Source organism: Dipodomys merriami, unplaced genomic scaffold, assembly GCF_024711535.1.
Source record: "Dipodomys merriami isolate MVZ:Mamm:240054 unplaced genomic scaffold, mDipMer1.0.p SCAF_624, whole genome shotgun sequence".
Classification (NCBI taxonomy): domain Eukaryota; kingdom Metazoa; phylum Chordata; class Mammalia; order Rodentia; family Heteromyidae; genus Dipodomys; species Dipodomys merriami.
Window position 1 is genome coordinate 523,170 of NW_027206207.1, and position 21,209 is coordinate 544,378.

The 21,209-nt window shown below is 38.2% G+C and overlaps 1 long non-coding RNA gene across 1 annotated transcript; it reads left to right on the forward strand.

The window, feature by feature from the left end:
• Window positions 1–10,153: 10,153 nt before the first annotated feature.
• Window positions 10,154–15,936, forward strand: LOC138815124 (uncharacterized). The gene is made up of 4 exons (XR_011368181.1): window positions 10,154–10,202; window positions 12,319–12,401; window positions 14,162–14,202; window positions 15,875–15,936. It is a non-coding gene; the product is annotated as an uncharacterized lncRNA (long non-coding RNA).
• Window positions 15,937–21,209: the final 5,273 nt, after the last annotated feature.

Genomic DNA, 21,209 nt, shown 5'->3' on the forward strand with positions numbered 1-21,209 from the left:
ACAGTGCCACATGGGTTTTTTTGATGGTTCATTGGAAGTAAGAGTCTAACAGGCTTTCTTTCCTTCCTTAAGCTGTCTTCAAACTGTGATCTTAAGATCTCAGCCTCCTGAGAAAGCAGGTTTCCAGAGCCACTGGAATCTGGCGTATTGTTTTGCCAGACCTGGGGCTTCAAATTAGGGCCTGGGTACTGTCTTTGAGCTTCTTTTTCTCAATGCTAGCACTCTACCGCTTGAACCACACCACAGCTTCTGGCTTTTTCTGAGTATGTGGCACTGAGGATTCAAACCCTGGCATTCAAGCATGCTGAGCATGCTCTCTATCACTAAGCTACTTTCCCAGCCCCAACCTTACGATTTTATCCCTCAACTTGCCTATCCACAAGAAAAGGCTTCTGAGTATAAATCATCTAAACAAATCCCTATAGGAAGTTGTCCAAGATAAGTAAGACAAAGCTCATACTAGGGACATACTCTAACCATGTGATGACTTGACAAATGCCTCCATTTAATTATGTATCATGTTTCAACACTTAATAAAGTATTAATGAAAATGAGTCAATGTACTGAATTATTGTGTATAATTTTATAATATATGTACACAACATAATAAATATTATATGTATAATAATACTAAATAAATAAACAATTAAATGAATAAAAATTACATAAAAAACCAATAATAATCATAATATGAAATAAACATACATATGTACCTATATATCTTATATTACACACGTATACAAATATTTTTTTCAATTGCTGGGCCTTAATTCAGGCCCTGGGAACACTAGCTTGAAAATCTTTCCCTCAAGGACAAGGCGCTTAGCCTTCACCCAAGGTGCAAAAGAGTTACTTGGAGAGTGAGCTCAAATCCCAGCAATGGCAGAAATACTGGCCCCAGTTCCAAGACAGTGACTTAATATTTGTAACAGAAACAGTTACCTTGATTAAGTTCCATACTGAACACTGAAAAAAATCAGTGTAGAATTTTGTACAGCTATTCAGACATCCATCCCTTATCCCCAAAGTGCTTTTTGAGCACTACATAATTTTTTGTATGTTTTTCATTTAAAAATGTTGTACAGAGGGGTCACGGTTACATGAGCAAAGTAATGAGTACATTTCCTATTGAGCATTGTTGCCTCCTCGTTTGATTTTCCTCTACCATCCCTTCCCTCCCATGTTCACAACTAACTTCCCTTCTGAGGTCAGTGACTTAATTATTTATTTTTGGCTCGGCATGGGGTTTGAACTCAAGTAATGGCAACTGTGAGCCTTCCGTCACATTGCTACGGATTCATCAAGACTCTGAGTTGAAACCCCAGGCTAGGAAAGAAAACTGGAAGAAATTCCAAACCAAGGAGCTTTATGATTTCAATTTAGTTAGTTAGTTGGTTAATTAATGAATTAATTAGTTAATTAATTTTGCTAACCACACGGCTTGAACTCAGGTCATGACAATTCTGACTCAGCTTCACTCTCCCTAGGATGGGGTGCAGCCTCGGGACCCAAAGCTGATCCTGCGACCCTAGGCCCAGAGGGTTTGCAGGAAGAAAAGAAAAGCAGAACAGCACAAAAAGTGGGGAGCTGTAGTGGGCTCAGGGTTTTACAAGTTTTTCTTTGCATGGGGACCATCCTGGGTCTGAATGACATGGTTTCAAAGTGGACCTGGCCTGCCATTGCTGATGGATGGCAGGCTATCAGGGAAGCCATAAGCCAACATGTCAACATAGGCTCTGGGTTCAAATCCTAATCCTTACACACTAATGGCAGGAGATCACAAGAGATTCATTCCTATGCATAAGAATACAGATTGAAAGAGTAGTTCATGCATTTGTCTAGTCTAAAATTGGATGCAATAATCCTAGGATGCTGATTGACCTTAATTAATAGTTTATTAAGCATGAAAAGAATAATATTTTTTCAATGGAGATATAATAAATACCTAAAAGTTGGTAGAAATGTAATAGATGTCATTCAGTCATAGATAGACAGCTCTGGAACTCTTTACCAATATATATTTATTTGTATACCACCTTCTGCCAATCCATGTATTGCTGTTTTGGCCAAACTTGGGGCTTGATCTCAGTGCATGGGAACGACCTCACAGTTTCATTGGCTAGAGGCTTCTGTGCTCACACTCATCCAATCATGAATTGGGCCTGCTAGGCCCTGAGTTCAGATCCCAGCACTGCCAAAAATTTAATCTTTGAGTAAGAAGCCGAGTGTGATATATGTTTTCCTTTTTTGGGAGAGTCCAGAGTGTCAGACATGATGGAGAACACATCTACAAATCTAGATGGGATGTAATATGATGTAAACAATGTAATAAATTGTATAGGTGTCATGAAAGTCAATGAAGTAAATCGTAAATAAATGCATAAAAAAGAAATAAAATGAATGACCACACTAAACATGATATGGACTGAACATCTGTATGGAAGTATAAATCCTACCACACCAAACACGGTATCTACTGACCATCTGTATGGAAGTATAAATCCTATCTTTAAAATGTATATACGGAGTATGATTTCCATGCCTGAGGATTGAATTCAGCCCACTCCCATGAGAAAGCAATGGTGGGAAATCCTGAGATACAGGAAAAGTCATGGAATGCGATTGATATCATCGAATAAGTAGTTAATGCATGATGTGACTAGGAAATGATAGGCAAGACTCATGGGGTATCACTTATTTGTAAAGCAGTGTTGATTAAGCATGACAATAATCATCATAGTCATGAAATGAAGGCATCTAGAAAGATCCAAAAATCAGTAGACACATGGTAGATTGGATTCCATCACAGGTTATCATCTCTCCTATTCTATACAATTGTGTACTTATTTGCATACTACCTTCAACTTATGAATGGATGACTGCTGTGTGCCCTCCCCCCACACCCTCACCTGGGGGTCCATCTCAGGTCCTGGGAACGGTCTTACTCCTTAGTGGCTCTCATTCGTCAGTTGGGTCTGCTGGTCCCCGAGTTGAGATTCCAGCAGTGCCAAAAGATTCATCCTGATGTCAGAAGCCAATTGTTGCACCTGTGTTCTTTTCCTGTGCAAGTCCTGGGTCTCAGCTAGGATGAAGAATGCATGGGCCACCATGTGGCCACGGAAATAGGGTGTTATCATGTGAGCCCAGTTATACCTGTCATCATGTACTGAAGAAAATACACAATACATCCATGGATAGCATACAAAATAGAATAACTACACTAAATGCACAATGCAGTCCACACATAGATTTGAGTATACATCCCATGGTTAAATGATGCATTCAGGACAATTGTGGCCCCCCCGGTGCTCTATCTCTGTTCCTGGGAACCGACCAGCTCCTTAGTGGCTCACAGTCTGGTGTGATCACGTGTACCCATTGGGAAGTTGGACCTCCTAGGCCCAAAGTTCAAATCCCAGCACTGCCAAAATTCACCCTGATGTGAGAAGCCAGTCATTGCACAAATTTTCCTGTGCTGTGTAAGCCCTGGGTCTCAGCTAGGATGGAGAATGTATATGGAACTCTATAGTCATGGGAATAGTTTGTCATCCAGGTCACCACAGTTATATCTGTTATCCTATACTCAAGAAAATACACAATACATGAATGAATAAGACACAAAATAAAAGAATGACTACACTGAATGCAAGATGCTGCCCATCCATGTATGGAAATATAGATCCTCTGTTTAAATGATGAATTTATGACTATATTGGCCCCAACCAGGGCTTCATCTCAAGTCCTAGGAATGGCCTACCTCCTTAGTGCCTCACAGGCTGGTATGTTCACCATGACCCATTCACCAATTAAGCCTGCTAGGCCTTGAGTTCTAATCCCAACACTGCCAAAAGATTTACATTGATTTGAGAAGCCAATCGATCCACCCGTTTTCCTGTCCAATGAAAGTACTGGGTCTCAACGAGGATGGAGAATTCTATATAGACAACTCTATAACCATTCAAATGGGTTGTTATCCATGTCAGCATAGTTATATCTATCACCATACTCAATAAAATACACAATACATCCATGAATAAGACACAAAATAAAAAGAATAATTACACTGAATGCAAGATGCATACCATACTTGTAGGTAAAGAGAGATCCTATGTTTGTTATTTTGTCCAGTGCTGGGGCTTCAAATCAGGCCCTGGACCAGGCCTGACATTGTAGTCTTCAAGGATGGTGAGATTTCCCTTCCCCCAAAGTGCAACAGAGTTACCCAGACCTCAGTTCAAATCCCAACACTGACAAAAGATTCATTCTGTTGTCAGAACATGTTTTCCTCTCCTGTGAAAGTCCTGAGCTTCCACTCGGATGTAGAATGCATAGGCAACCCTATAACTATGGGAACAGATTGTCATCCATGTCAGCACAGTATACCTGTCACCATACTCAGTAAAATACACAATAACTCCATGAATTCGACACAAATTAAGAAGTGCACCGAATGCAAGATGCTGTCCACACAGGTATGTAAATATAGACCCTATATTTAAGTTATGAATTCATGACTATCTGGACCTCCCTGGGACTTGACGTCAGGTCCTGGGAATGGCCTATCTGTTTCGTTGCTGACAAGCTGGTGTCCTCACCTTGACCCTTTCTCCAATTGGGCCTGATAGGCTCTGAGTTCAAATCCCAACACTGCTAAAAGATGAATCCTGATGTGAGAAGCCCATCGATTCACTTATTTTCCTGTCCTGTGAAAGTCCTGAGTCTCAGTTTGGATGGAGAATGCATAGGAAACCCTATAGCCAGGGCAATAGGTTGTCTTCCATGTAAGCACTGTTATATTTGTTACCTTACTCAGTAAAATACACAATAATTACATAAGACAGAAAATAAGGAGAAAAAGTACTCCAAAGGCAAGATGCTGTCCAAACATACATGTAACTATTGATCCTATGTTTTAATTATTAATTTATGACTATCGTGACCCACCCTGGGGATCAATGTCAGATCCTGGGAATGACCTAACTCCTTTGTTGCTCACAGGCTGGTGTGGTCACTTTGAACTATTCACCAATTGGTCCTGCTAGGCCCTGAGTTCAGATCCCAGCACTACCAACAATTGGATCATGCAGTAAGAAACCAAGTGTGAAAGTTTTTTCCTTTTCTCTGAGAGTCCTGGGTGTTAGGCATGATGGAGAACACGTCTACAAATTTAGATTCCATGTGATAGGATGTCATCAATATAATAAAGGGAATGGGTGTCATCATAGTAAAATCAATGGTAAATAAATGAATAAAACAAAAAGTACAAGGAACAACCACACCAAACGTGTATGGACTGAACATCCATAGGTAAGTAAAAATCCTGCATTTTCAATGTATATAAATAGCATGTTTTCCAAGGCTGGGGCTTGAATTTTGACTTAGAGTACAGGCCTGACTTTCTTATCTTCAAGTATGGTGAGCTTGCCCTTCTAAAGCAGTGCTGCAGATTTACCCAGAACTTGAGTTCAAATCCAAAGCCTGGCAGAAAAACGGGGTGAATTGCAAGCCAAGGAGCTAATTTCTTTTCATTATTTTTTGCTCAGTAGGGGCTTTGAACTCAGGTTGTGGTAACTCTGCCTCAGCTTCGACACCCTATGCTGGGGTGCAGCCACTGGACATACAGTAGATCCTGAGATCCTAGACCCCCAAGCCTTGTGTGGCAAAAATGTACAGAAAAAATGCAGCGAGATGGCCTTTTTATGTTTTCTTCCTTTGCACGGTGACCCTCCTGGGTCTGAATGACACAGTTGCAAAGGGTACTTCACCTTGCATTGCTGAAGGTTGTCAGACTATTGAGGAAGTCATAGGTCCATGTGGGAATGTAGGCCTTGATTTCAAATCCTAGTCCTGACACCAATCAATGGCAGGAGATACTAAGAGACTCGTTCCCATCCATGGGAATAACAAGGTAATATTATCAATGTCACAGTTGAATGAATTGATGGTGAATGATGCTCCTATAAAATTAGACAGCATCATTTCAGAAGACTGATTTTATTTAATATTTATGAAGCATTAAAATAATACTATTACTTACAGAATGTGATAATTTCAGGATATTGATTGATTTAGTTAATAGTTTGTTAAGAATGTAAACAATAACATTAATCATATGGAGGCATCATAAATATCCAAGAATTGGTAGGAATGTAGTCTATATAACTGAATAATGTATAGACATCTCTGACACTTTATAAGGATATATATTTATTAGTGTACTACCATCTGCATGTCAATCTGTTCATATTTTGTCAACCGCTGGGGCTCGATCTCAGGTACTCGGAACTGCCTGTCAGCTCAATTTGCCACAGGATGCCAGGCTGACACTCACCCATTCATGAATTGGGCCGTGTAGGATGTGAGTTCAGATGCCAGCACTCCCCCAAAATGAATCTTGTATTAAGAAGTTGATGCTGACACGTTTCCTTTTCTGTGAAAGTCCTGGGTGTCAGGAAGGACGTGCCATACATATGCAAACCTATATCCTATGTAATCAATGTGATCACTGTTCTATGAGTCATAATAGTCAATAAAATGAGAAGTCAATACATGAATAAAACAAAAAATAAAATAAAAAACTACACTGAATGCAATATAGAATCAACATATGCATATAAATATAAATCATATATTTAAAACGTACACAAATAGGATGTTTTCTAGTGGTGGGCATCGATTTCAGGCCTAAGGAACAGACTTTGAATTTCTTGAATTCAAGGAGGCAAGCTTCCCCTTTCTACACAGTGCAACAGCAGGGATCCCTAGGCCATCAGTTCAAATTCCAGTCCTGGCAGAAAAAAAAATAGCATCTCCATGCTATGTGATGCCCAATTCGTAGGTATTTCATTTGGCCTCCATTTAATGAATGTGATTGTTTAAATGCTTCATAAATTATTAATTAATATCGACCAGTGTCCTATAATGTAATTGTGTATAGTTTTATCCTCAAATCATTCAAGTACTGCCCATTTAATCATGATATACATCACATTCCTTTGGTAGTCATATGAATAGGAATGAGTTTCATAGGATCTCCTGCCATTTGTTGGTGGTAGGACCAGGATTCAAACTGTGGGCTCCAGCTCCTACCACTTCAACCTGAGGATAGGGAACTCACAGGTCTGTCAAAGAACATCAGCAAAACCAATGATTAGCCAGGCATCAGTGGCCCCCAGCAGTCCTCCTTAAAACTTAAAAGGTTGTGAAAGGAGGATCATGGTCAAAGTCACCCTAGACAGGAAAGCCCTTGAGACTCCTGTTGAACTAGTGCCAACAAAGCCAGAAGTAATGCCATGTGGCTCCAGTGTAGAGAGCTAGCTTTGATCAAAAGCAACTCACAGATTGTGCCCAGATCCTGAGTTCAAGGTCTGGGAACAAACAGACATAGACAACAATCTGTGCAGCCATCCGGCTAAAGCAGGTCACCCTCTTGTCCCCAACTGGCATGGACAGAGTTCCCTGGGAAATAGGCTGCGTCATTTTGACTCCGCCTATTCTGCCTGCATCACAGGATTCCAGCCACACCCCCATTGTTTCATGGTGCTTTCTGACCAATGGGATACAAGAATGGTGGCCATGCCCACATTCCATGTCGACCAGTAGCACTATGATTCCCTCTGTTTGTTGACACCACTACCAGCAGTTGAGAAAGGTAGAGGTGGCTGAGTGGTGAGCAAGATACTCGAGGCCTAGGAGGAAAGGCCTTCCTCAGGCCCATCGTGTGCCTGCCTGAGCCCTGGCCCCCTCCCACCTTCCCCATGGAGCAGCATTTCAAACCTGGTGCTGTGTGCTCAGATCCATGTTTTCCTCAGGCAATGGTGCAATGGTGTGCCACGAGCCAGCTTGCGGCCCTGACCTGGTCCTGGCTCCCCTGTCCTCTGCTCAGGGCCTGAGTGTGTGTCATGCCTCTGCCATTGCTGCTTGCCCCACCTGTAGCAGCTGCCAACAGCTTCTGCCAGCAACACTTGTGAGTGGCTGCCACACATCCCTGCACCCTGCACCCCATGTCCCCTCCTCTCTGACCCGGACCTGCGCCTCCCCTGTGCCCCACAGTCTGGCCCCCGCCCTGCCACAAATGTGCCCCAGGGGTGGGGGTGGGTGTTGGCCCGAGGATCTCACCCCCATCCCCAGCGGCTAGTGTCCCAGGAAACCGGGAGATATATGGTTGAGTGAGGAGTGGGCGCCAGAGATCCCCTGGCCTGGAGAAGTGGGAGCCACACTGCCGCACATCTGCACCCTTCCTCTCCCTGGTGAATAACCGGTGGCTTTAGTCAGAGGTGGGGAGGAGCATGTCTACACCTGCCTTCTGGGGTATTTTTCTTTCTTTCTGGGGATGGGAGGTGTTGGATGCAGAAGATAGACACCCTTGCTGTGTGAGCCCTTGTGTTCTGTGTTTGGTCAACCTTTCACCTGAAGACAGAGAGACAGAGAGACACATAGAGAGAGAGAGAGACATAGAGAGACAGAGAGAGAGAGAGATAATCTTTTTCCTTGTACAACCTAACTGTGCTCAGGTGAGTGATCAGTTGGCAAATTGCAGGTGCTGCATGGATGAGTCTTCTGTCACCGTTCTGGATGTGTGTGTGTGTGTGTGTGTGTGTGTGTGTGTGTGTGTGTGTGTGTGTGTGTGTGTGTCTGTGTGTAGAATTGGGTTGTAACAAGGAGGAAGAATGCTTTGGTAACTTCTACCTGCTATCTTTGAGGCTGAGGTCTGGGGACCTGGAAAGGTGTGAGGCTTGAAAGGGACACAGCACTGTTAAATTACAAGAACAAGCGATCTGTGTGCAATGGAGCTGGGTACTCCCTTGGGCCTGGTTGGTGGCAGTGGGAGATTTGGAGGACCTGGGAGTGTGGTCTGCAGGGGATGTCTTCCCAGGGGGACAGAGAGCATGACCAACACTTAGTAAGGATACGAGTTCTGCTAGTATGGAGCGCAACAGCATAGGTCAGACTCTGGGTCTTCTCATCATGACGTCTGATGAGCGAGGCCAACCCTATCTTAAATCTTGAGCTGTGATCTTCAGATCTCAGCCTCCTGAGTACCTAGGATTATAGGCATGAGCCTCTGACACTGGCACTCTGGTTCTTTTTGGTATATTAGGTTTAGACCTAAAGACCTTAGGCTTGCCAGTCAGGTCTTCTACAATGCGAGTCAAGCGTTTCTGTCTTGGGCTTTTCTGAGATGGAGAATTAATATATGCTCAGGCTGGGCTGGATCATGGTCCTCCTATCTGTGACAGGCATGAGCCACCAGGCCTGGTCTAGTGTAGTTGGGAAGGTAGACATGTAGCACCACGCTCAGTCATTAGTTTAGATGGATTGTCCGAAACTCAGTCCACAGCAGCTGATTCTTGACCAGAGGTGAAGCTCTGGGTTGGGCCTCAACCATTGGACTTCAATCTCCTCCTGGTACAGTTGAGGAAACAAGGGATTAATACAGAGGGATCTCTGCAGCAGAGACAGGCACAGAGGGAGGGGCCATCTGATCCTGTTCTTGGCAATTCTGTGACCATATGATAGGAAGATTCCCAGAAAGATCTCAGATGGTGTGTGTTATTAATGGCGAAACAGGTATAGGATTATGAAACAAAACATGGATCTCTTTCTTTATTACCCTATCCCCATGAGTAACGGGATCCTTCATTTTGTTCAGTTTTGAAGCTGGGGAAACTGAGGCACAGAGAATCCAGGTGACCTACTAATGACTCCTAGCTGACAGGAAGCTCGGCCTGACTTCTCTGCCATGCTCCTTAGGATAATGGGTGTTATTCAGTCCACTTCTTGTGTTGGGAAGTCCACTTCTTTTGTCATGGGGCTTGAACTTTGGGCCTGGGGCAGCTCCCCGAGCTCCTCAGCTCAAAGCTAGCACTCTACCACTTGTGTCACAGCACCACTTCCAGTTTTCTGGTGTTTTTTGGAGAAAAGAGTTTCACAAGTGTTCCTGCCGGGCTGGCTATAAACCAAGATCTTCATATCTCAGCCTCCATTGTACTTAGGATTATAGGCCTGAGCCACCGGCACCTGGTTTAAGTGTAATTCTGACCTTCTTTCTTTCTCTTTCTCTCTCAGGAACTGATTCAATGGGTGCTGGAGGAGGTGGCCGAGCATCCCCATATGGTTGGAACCAAGGTGGCCCTCTCATTCTGGAGGTAGACTGTGGCAAAGGCTCTGCCTTGCTCACTCTGTTGTACCAGCTCCATGAGGTAATTCCCTCTGTGCCCTCGCTACACTGTGACAATAATCCATTGTCCAACTAGCCTTACTGGACTCAGTACTGTGTTCAATGCTCTTTTCTAGCAAAAATTTCTGGTTAAAATTATGATACATAGTTACATAATGAAAATGTAATGCCATCTTAAGAAAGTCATTTAGGGTTCTGGGAATGTGGCTTCATGGTATGGTGATTGCCTAGCATGCATGGAACCCTGGGTTCAATTCCTCAGTACCACATAAATTGAAAAGGAAACACTGGAAGTGGTCCTGTGCCTCAAATGGTGGATGGTTAGACTTGAGGGGAAAAAAAGCACCGAGATTTAGCTCCAGGACTGCCAAAACAACAACAGCAACAACAAGAACAACAGTCTAAGTGAGATTTGGAAACTCTTTTGGCAAGTCATCACACCAAAAGGGCAGAAGCTAAATAACAGTTGTGAAAGAAGAGAAGGAATAACTCCAGATGGAAAGAAAAAATGATAGTAACTAAGGCATAGCAGAAACCGTTCTAGGAAACCATTTTTGGATATTGAAGAACTAGTTATCAACTAGGCTTATTCCTCATTGCCTTTAGCATTCAAAATATCCTAGGCTAGTTCTTAATCTCTGTGTGATAAATGTATCTCCTTCTATGCTGTTCTTTCATACCTGATCTCCTTTGCTTTCTAAAAATCTGTCTTTCTATATTTCTCTGTGAACATTTTCTGATACTAAATACACTTACAAAGATGGAAGAGGATGCTAATGTAAGAGTCCCATAGCTCATGGGTCATTAATGTAACAAAATGGGAAAGGAGGACATATTTATTGCTAACTCAATCATTCTGACAAGCTTCAATGTCACATCATTTGGTTCAGATTTCCATTCTTTGTCTACATAGTGACATTAAGTGCACATAAATGCAAATATGAGCCGGGTGTTGGTGGCTCATGTCTGTAATCCTAGCTACTCAGGAGGTTGAGCCCAGAGGATTGTGGTTCAAAGCCAGCTTGGTCAGGAAAGTCCATGAAACACTTACCTTCAATTAACTCCAGAAACTCGGAAGTGGTGCTGTAGCTAAAGTGGTAGAGTGCTCAATTTGTGCTGAAGAGCTGAGAGACAAGGCCCAGGATCAATATTCAATAATCACAACCAACAAAAAATTACAAATATGGCTTTAAGTTTCCCTCAAAGGAATGATGAAGTCAATAGTAATCTTCCCAAATGATTTAGTAGTGCACCTACTTTTGCTGAGTTATTTTTTATGGCTTCTTTGCTAAACATATTCTCTTCTTTAAAAATTGCCAAATAGTAACTTTATAATAAACTTCATCTAATATTTCTTGGTTCAAAAAGAAGTACATACAGTTGATGTCACTTAGCTTTCTTACTGTCTTAGTTCAAAGCCAACCCAGGCAAGAGAGTCTGTCAACCCTTATCTGTAATTAAACACCAAAAAAGACAGAAGTGGAGGTTTGGCTCATGCTGCGGAGTACTAGCTTTGGGCCAGGTGGGAAAGAAAAACAACTGGTTAGGGACAGGGGCCAGTCTCTAAGTTCAAGCCCCAGAACCAGCACAAACTAAATAAACAAGGAAACAAAACAAACCCTGGGTATTTCTTTGGGACTCTCCTTAAAATAGTGGTGGTCTGAAAATAGGCTGCTTTTTCTGATCATACTCACTGGATCCTGCTTTTTTGGAATCCTTATTGCTATGGAAAACTCAGGACCAGACTAAAGGAATTGATAACTGATTCCTGCAACAAGAGAATCATCTCAGGAGTGAAACATCCATCCATAAGACACTTTAAAACCTTCATATCTTTGCTTCTTTGCAGTAGAACATTTTTAAAGTAAAGTGACTTCCTTTTGTTCTATACTGGGCTTCAAATGACACATTGTTTCCTTTTGTAATACTCTCAACCAGATGTTCACAGACAAGTTTATATGAGTAAAGCACACACTCACAAAAGTCAGGGACAGAGTTTCCTTCCAGCCTAGGATCCTTTTCTTATACAGTAAAAAAGAAAGCAATAGTTAACTTGAACTTTGTCATTTCTCTATGTTCAATTCCTCTCCTAGGATCAGTTTCCACATCCAGTAACAGTTACTTCCACTTTCTTCCAGTAACAATCTATGGTGCTGCTCCAGAAAAAAATGAATGTTTTCTGGCTTCATTGAAATAGCACAAGGATACTTTTGGCCATGAGGTAACACGTGTTTCAGAGACAACTTAGTAAAGAGAAATGAAATTTAAATTGCTTATAAATACATTATCCATGAGAACATTTTGTTCAAACTTCCTATGTGCTCTGTAAATTAAGGTGAATTTTAAATAGGAAGAAGGTTCTCAGATCATTTTTGTGAGTCTATGTGCTGTGCATTAATTTCCCAAGTGTACATGAGTTAAGAGTAAGACAAACAATAGCAATTATAGGAGAAAAAGAAGTTCTGTGTTTATGTATAAGTGTTCAATACAGTATAGAAGACTCAACAAATAAGAACACATTGAAAAAATAAAGCCAAATACAATATGTAGATTTATGGGAGTGATATAGAGAAAGCATTACTCCTATGTGGAACATGAAGCATGAGGCCACTGCCTTTCTAAATCACGCTTGCTAATCACGTAAATGTGCAAAAAGGAGAATGGAAGAATGATTCTGTTTCCAATGCAAGTCAGATATAGGAGAGTAGACACATAACTGGAAAAAAGAATCCATCTTGAGAGAACAGGAATTATACTAGCAATGAACCTGGTGGCTAAGATCACATTTCTTTTTCTTTCCTTTTCTTATATTCTTTTTGTTGTTGTTTTTGTTGTTTGTGGCACTTGAAATATAGGACAGGTTGCTGTCCCTCTGAAATGCAGCTCAAGGCTAGGGCTCTTCCACTTGAGCCACAGTGCCACTTCCAATTTTCTAGTAATTATTGGAGAAAAGAGCCTGCAGGACTTTCCTACCCGTGCTGGCTTTAAACCCAAATCCTCAGATTTCACAACAACTTGGTTTATGATCACATTTCTAACAGCGTACACTCAGGATATGTAATGTATATGTTCATCTATCTTTATATGAATTCTTGAGTTAAAAATCTGGGCTACAGGTTAGACTTTACACTCCCAAAAGTGTTTGAAGTTTAAAAGTTGATAGTCCTGGAAAAATAAAACCTAAGAATGTAAAGGAGTCTGGGAAGTTCAATTTGCATCCAGCTTGGACAGTATGGGCTTTGAGACACTACCTATAATTAATCAGCCAAAAACTGGAATACCAGTCACGAGCAACATTGCTGAATAACAGCTTTAGGTTTTTGCATACATACATAGGAACATACACATACACACAGAGGCACTTATAGGTGCACACAAAAAGACACAAATGAAACAACTCTCAGAATATGTATAAAAGTTAGAAAACAATAGAAAATAAGTCCTGAGTAAGATTAGAATCAAATGATAATTTTAAATATTAGAAAGCCTTCAAGTGAACTTTCCCCCAGAAGTTGATAATATTACATAGGTAGGGACCAGAGATAGTAAGAAAGTCAAGTAATCATTATTATTATAGGATCCATGGTGGAATGAATCAGGGAACCCTGCAGGTGCATCTGAAAATGTTCATATCCTGTGTCAAATGTTAAAACATCTTTGAAAATAGTACATAAACAGTCTGAGCATTCAGTCTAGTGGATAAGATCATAGGAGAAGTTCAGAATTGCTAGTCTGTTTCTAGATTAAATAAACAACTATGGCAGGGCAAAGTGCTACAAGCTTGGAATTGTAGCACTCAATTATTCTACCTGGACCAGGTAGAATAATTTTGTCTCATTAAAACAAACCAAACAACAAAAAAGGAATACCCAGTTGGAAGTTTGGACTAATTTTGTCATTATGTTTTGAGAAGTCAAGTTTCCTATTGAATGCAACTAATATATATCCACACTTGTGTTTTAAATGCTCTCATCATTACAGATGAAAAATAGATCATGATTCCCATCCAAAAATTTGCAAAAGTAAGTAAGCCTCATTCTGTTGGATTCCAAATTAATGTTGAAGGATTACAACAGCTTAAATCTGGAGAAATAGCAAAGATCCTCTAATGTAGGACTTTGTAGACCTTGTTAAATTAGAATTTATATTTAAAATATATTTTTTGGTTTTGTTTGTAATTTCATATTCTATAGTATACTACAAAATTCTTTTTAAGTAGAGGGATTAATTGTTAATTTCACAAATGATTCTGGCATTCTATTTGTCTATATATTCTTTCAAGAGAGTTATAATTAGAACATAGTTAATAGATAATTCCCACAGTTCATGTATACTGTGTTAATGTGAATAATCTAGACAGAGTTGCCAAAAATGGATGACATTAATTTATACATTTAGAAAAACCAATTTTTAAGGGTTTGGTTTAATATGGTATGAAGAGAGTAATTGTGTGACATCTTCTTTCTTCTACCTATTTGTAAAACAGGAAGTCATTTCCTTATTTACGTACCTCTGTATACATGGAGAAAAATGCTAGGTTTGGGGTTTGTTTTCAATTTTGTTTTTGTTTTATTGGTTCATCCTAGAGCTTGAACTCTTGGCCTGGACAGTATCTCAGAGCCTGTTGATGCTCAAGTCTCGTGCTCTACCACTTCAACCTCAGTGCCACTTGAGTCTGGCTTTTGTGGAGAATTTTTTTGGAGATAAGATTCTAAGAAGCCTTCCTGCCTGGGTGGGCTTTGAACCATAATTTTTTTTATCTTAGCATCCTGAATATCTATGATAGTTAAAAAATATAAATATAAATAATATTTGCAAGTGTTCTGATCTCAAGAATACCAGTGGAGGAAAAATGATGCAGCTGAATGTATTGTGGTGTTCTTTTCAGAACAAGGAGGGTGTCACATTAGCAGAGGTATAGTATTTTTTCAAAATAGAGATAAGGTATTCATGATGTGAATTAAGGAATTTTAAGGTGCCCCATAAAAGTTGGAAACTGTTGGGCTAGGATGACTTTATGGCATAAATCTTGGGATTGGTGGTCATAGAAAAAATAGCTTACGCTGATAAACAATAGCTTACTCTTGAAAAATTAATTATTACACATACTTCATAGTTTTATCCTCTACCAATATGTGGCTATTTTTCTGTTGACTTCTCAGTCTGTAACACCCCATTGGAAACTAAATCTATTGCAGAATTATATAACATGCAAACAGGTACTGTTTGGAATCTCTCAGGAATGTTGAGAATTTAAAAATTAGTAGTTATTAGTCATAGGAATTTTGAAGAACACATATATTCTTTCCTATTAACTACTTACTTTTAAAAGTTATGGGTTTCCATAGCATTAAACAGTTTTCTGTTTTAGAATGAGAAAGTACTAAATTTATACTTTTTTGAAAAAATTGGCAAGTATATTGTGAAAATATTGTCTAGTTGGATAACATTCAAGTTGATGACCCTCTGATAAAAAAGGGGTAATTAATTCAAATTAGATGCCAAATAGTATTGATTTTTAAAATATTACTACATAAAGAATATTATTTCCTGTGCCAATACAGTGAAATTATAGTTTATGCAGCTTGTTTTTCAATTTTATTATCAAAGTGATGTACAGTGGGGATACAGTAATTATAAGTTATTAAATAATAACTTTTCAAATTTGTTAACCTTCTCTCATTTTTCTCACAGTTTTCCTTCACCCCTTCATCCCTCACAAGTTGTAATGTACATTTCCAATATATTGTCTTGTGAGTATTGCTATTGCATTGGTTTCCCTTTTGTCCTTTGTCTCACCATTATGCTTTTCCTCTTCCCTTCACTAATCAAGGTAAATGTATATACAATACAAAATGATATACCGGAAGGATAAACCATAGGGGGAAAACCAAAGAAAACCAAAATCACATAGTTCATCAAAAACAACAACCACAAATGAAAAAATCTGGTTCCATATCTTGGAATTAATTGTGCTTAGCATCAGCTAATATGGCTATTTATATACATAACAAAGCCACTGGAATATAATAGCTGCCTGGATACTATATCATGAAAATAGCATGTTAACTTTTTGATGGTAATGGTGGAATTAGGATTGGTGAATTCGAGGTTCTGATAAAGGATTTTCAAGAGTTTTAAAGTTATGACAGGTAAATTTTAATTGTTCAAAATTTTAACAACTTAGTCTATTACGAAAATTTAAATTGCCTGGAAGAATAGTCTTTTCATGCAAAGAAATCCAAGGAGACTTAGTAGAGAGGGAGCAATGTGGATGAAGATGGCTCTTTTTCACACTAAACAAACAAACCTGTAAATCCTGTAGGGTCCCTTGGAATTGTCCTTACCCAGGAAATATATTTTCACTGTTTGAAACAAAGTTGTATTGGAATTTAAATTCAAAGTTCTTAAAAAAAATAAGGCATCAAAATTTGTGAATTTACCTTTAATTACCAAAGAGTAATTCTCTGAAAAAGATAATTTGAGTCAAAATATTTAGGGAGAAAGTGACCTTCACAATGAAAGAAGGTGTTGGGATTACACATTTTTGTTTGTAACACTTTCCACAATGTCTTTGGATGTGAAGCAGTGAAACACAGAAAAAAATCTGATTGGATACTTCAAACCAATGATTTCACATTTCTAAGTGGCTCACAAAAGTAATATCCTTATTAATATGAGATAGTGAAGACTTCTGTTATTACATATGCCAAAAAGTTTAGAAAAGAATTGAGCAAATGGAAAAGTTAATAAAAAAAAGTTTTCTTAGAAGACTTAGTTAAGCATATTGTATTCAGCAGTGAAGGGAGGCCAAAACTTTTTCATATAAATTGTGTTAGTATTTTTACTCCCTAAAGTGAGTTTACAGAGCCTATTTGGCTCACTACAGTGCAGAACTGATTGAATGAAGACATGAAAATAAATTCCACGTCCAAATGAGGCAACTTAAAGAGTTTTAAAAGAGAAATAATGAAGATTTAACAGTGGTGGAGCCCATATAGTCCTTCAGCTTCACTAGACATGAAGCCAAGAAGCTGTGATTAATTGGAACTCCGGCAAGAGCTAAGAGGAGGACATAGAAGTAGGACATAGAAGCATTGTCCTTTTGTAACAGACACTGTCTTCCAAGGTATGGGTCATTTAACTCTATTCTCCTCCATAAATCTTGGTGAACAAATGCAAGACCAAGAGAAAAATAATCTGTTGAAATAATTTTGCCTAGAATAACTTCACTGTTACTGATATGGTATCTAAGGAGAATCTTAAGAGAGAAGATAAAAGTGCAGTATTTATTGTTTCCTATCAGCGTCTTGTTAGGAAAATATATCTTTGAACTTAGACAATTCTGATTGAACCAACAAGTGATGGAGTACTTATTTTTGTGGGCACTTTAGACACAAGAAGTCTTTTAAGGTAAAAGAAAAAATAGCCAAATATTTGTGATCACAGCTTCTAGGTCTGTATTCTGGAGACAAAGTTTTACATTAGATTTCTCCTCATTAACATAAATGTTGTTTCATAGCAACCAAATGCAAGAGGGATATTTAATGGACTCACTTGGCCAATTAAACATCATGAAAGAAGAAAATGGCAAATAATATGTAATGAATTATTTTGCCAGAAGAAGGAAAAATATAATTCAAAATCAATTGACTTAAAAGTATGAAGAAAGAGTAGTGAAGAGAGATTAGAGAAAATATATTGTTTTCTCTCCAGTGGAGTAATGGGTTCATGATCTTGTTTCTTCCACTCTAACCTCACAAGCTACCAAGTCTGTCTCAGGACTGGATTATCCAGTTCAGACAGAAAACTCGTAGAAGAAAGATACTATTTGCAGCAGATGTAGGTGATTTATAACCTTAGACAATCTATTTAATTCTGTTCAAAATTCTCCCCTACCCCAAACTTCCCTCTTTGAACAGTTTTGTTTGCTTTTCCCAAGACTGCCCTTCATTAATAGATTAAAATTTTGAGAGGTCATATTCATACTCTCTGGAGATTGCTGTTTGGTTGTAATTTTTCTGTTTTTTGTTTCTTGTGTTTTTTAACTGAATTTTAAAAGGTTGTGCAATTGTTTTACAATTAAATATATCCATCTAATTGTCCAATGCTCCTAGATTGGAGTCACTCCTTCCATCATTCTCAACCAACCCTTTCTCCAAGATTTATTTACAATTTACCACTTCTTTATCATATGTGTACATTGTATATCTGCCCCTTGTTCATTTTTCATTCATTTTATGTCTTTACTATAATTCCACTATGGTTTCAACTTCCTGATAGTCAGTGTTAAACTGTCTACTAATACTTTGAATGGTTTATATGCATTCCATGGACATTAAATCCTGCATATTCTTGAACTGATGTCAGCTTATATTTCCATAATTGATTTATCTGCAGCAACAATTTGCTGGAGACTGGAGAGGTGAAGCACCTAAACAAGATTTTATTCTCATCCATTTGGAAGATTAATCTTTAGTCAAAAAGAAAGTTTAAAAAATGGCTTAGAATGTATTCCTAACTACGAATTTTTATAAATGGCTTTGTACAATGGTGTGATTCTTTTATTTTACATGGAATAATATTTTCTACTGCCTATAAGTTTTGAAAAAGAAGAAAATTAAAATTTATTCCAAAAGAGGAATATGATAAAAATAGAAGACAGATATTATGTTTGTCATATCTCTGATGAATACCCATATTCAAGACATAAAGTCATATTTCTTACTATGTTAGACAGAGGGAAAAAATAAAATAACATATGATAAGGCAACTATTTGTGACTTTTTAAAGTGTACCTTATTAAATGATGAAATTTATTAGCTCAGGTTTGGGTTTGAAATTTAGGAGGCTAACCTATTTAACACATTTCTGGAAGGCCCTTACTGAAAAACACAAATTGTGGGTGGTACTATTTCTACACTTTAATGAATGGTTGAACGTGTTTGGCATTAGTGCTGTGTAAATAATTCAACTCTATTGTAACTTGCTCCCTACACTTAAAAAACTTGTAATGTCTCTAAGTATCATCAACTTGTAAAATGTCATTTTGACGAATGTGATTTTAAAAAGTTTATTTGAAAAGGAATACACATTCAGAAGATTAAATGTAGATTATCATTGGTTTGAGAGTGACATTTTTATACAACAGAACCATGTTGTACTGAACTCCCAGTGTTTTGAAGCACTCCTTAGTGCTTCAAATATTTTTCTGAATTACATTTGACCTCTAAGTCAAGTTTTCTGGGCTTTAGTAGACCAATTATGGATCTATCCTTCAAGGAACTATTTTTTTGGCCCACTTATGTTGGAATAAAATCTTTCATTAATCATAGGGGAGGGGTATTAAAAATAATCTTATGACACTTTGTGAAATTGTTCACTCATATGGGCTGGTCATCTATAAGTTGAATGTTTTAATTACAGTACTTTCTCTCAAATTTTGTTATTTCATTCTTCATTTTAAGTTGCCTTGCATTTCACAATTGCTTACTGCTAATTCCTGCATCTCAAGGAATTGGGGCCCTGAAATATAGGAAATGAGAAATTGAGATTGATCTTCAATTACTATGTGCTGAAATGTTGCATGGGCCTTGGTGAGAAGTCTTGCCCCTGTTATCTGATGATGCAGGTAACTGGGACCTGGGATCCTAGGACCCATGGGTACTGCAGAAATATAATGTTTTTTTAGATATCTTAGCAAAATTTGGGTATAATCAATAGGAATGCTTCTGAAATATGGAGAAAAACAGTTTGGGACAAGAGAGTTAAAACAATAGACAGAGCAGCAGAGTAAAATGCATTACAGATTAGAGGAAAACATTGTTTTTTTACCATGTGGATTCAGAAGACCAAGAACAGTTAGGATGTATCACAAGTTTATACTATAGACATTGCATTGATACTTTTTATATTCTAATATATATTTTAAACCTAATTATTTATATTCCAATTCTATTTATTGGAATAAATAAATATAAATTTATTTGTCAAATTATCAACTAATTCTAGTAAGTTTTACTGTGTGAAATATAAAATCAGCACATATAAATATAAAATATATAACTATATATAATATAATTAAAAGGCACAGGTTTACATTGTTCTGTTGTAGTTACTGTATGAAACGCAACTCTGTTTTAAAGTATTATTCCATTATCTCTACCTTAGTGTTTGATAGAGTTAGACCTAAAGCTTTACCATTTGTAGATTTACAGCATGGAGGCAAGAGGAAACATTGTGATTAAAACAGTATCAATTTAATGCCTAATAACGAGGAGAAACATATGAACTTCTCCTGCATCTATGAAAATATTTGGTGATAAAAAGTCAGTAGTGTAAGTTCCTGCCTGGTTGGATAGTAGACAGGCCAGGACATTAAGTAATCATGCATATGAACAATTTTTTTACCTTCTTGGCTTTAACTACTTTTGAAATGGAAGGTATAATAAACAATTATATTTTGATAAAATACCTTCTAGTCTGTACAGTTCTGTTTGAACTGTTCATCTCTCTATGATCCCTTGTAACCAAGATTAGTTTTGTTCTAGTAATACAATCTATGCTGTCAGGGTAAGATATTCTGGTTGGTCTGTTCCCACATGGAAGAAGGGTAAAGGCTCAGGTAGACATTTGTGCCAGTAACACCTCATTTGGGAAAATATCAGCTGAAGAAGTTTAGAAGTAGCTCTTAAGCAATGCTTACTTTGAATCCATTAGGTCCACATAGCTAACACAGTTGGATAAATAATTACTTGAAAAAGCATCACCTTTGGACCTATCTATAAATAATTGAGAGTACGATCAAATTCCAAATAAAAAGACTTAAGATAGTCATTGACAAAAAAATTTGCAAATGTGAGCAATTGATCGATCAATATAATTTTTTCTACTATTAACAGAATTTTATGGAAATAAGATCGATAGCATTGTTCGGAACAATACGGTTTCCTTGTTACAAGTAGGCACCCATAGATATAGGCTTGTATAAAGATGGCATCATTAACTACTTAAATTTAGAGGATACTAC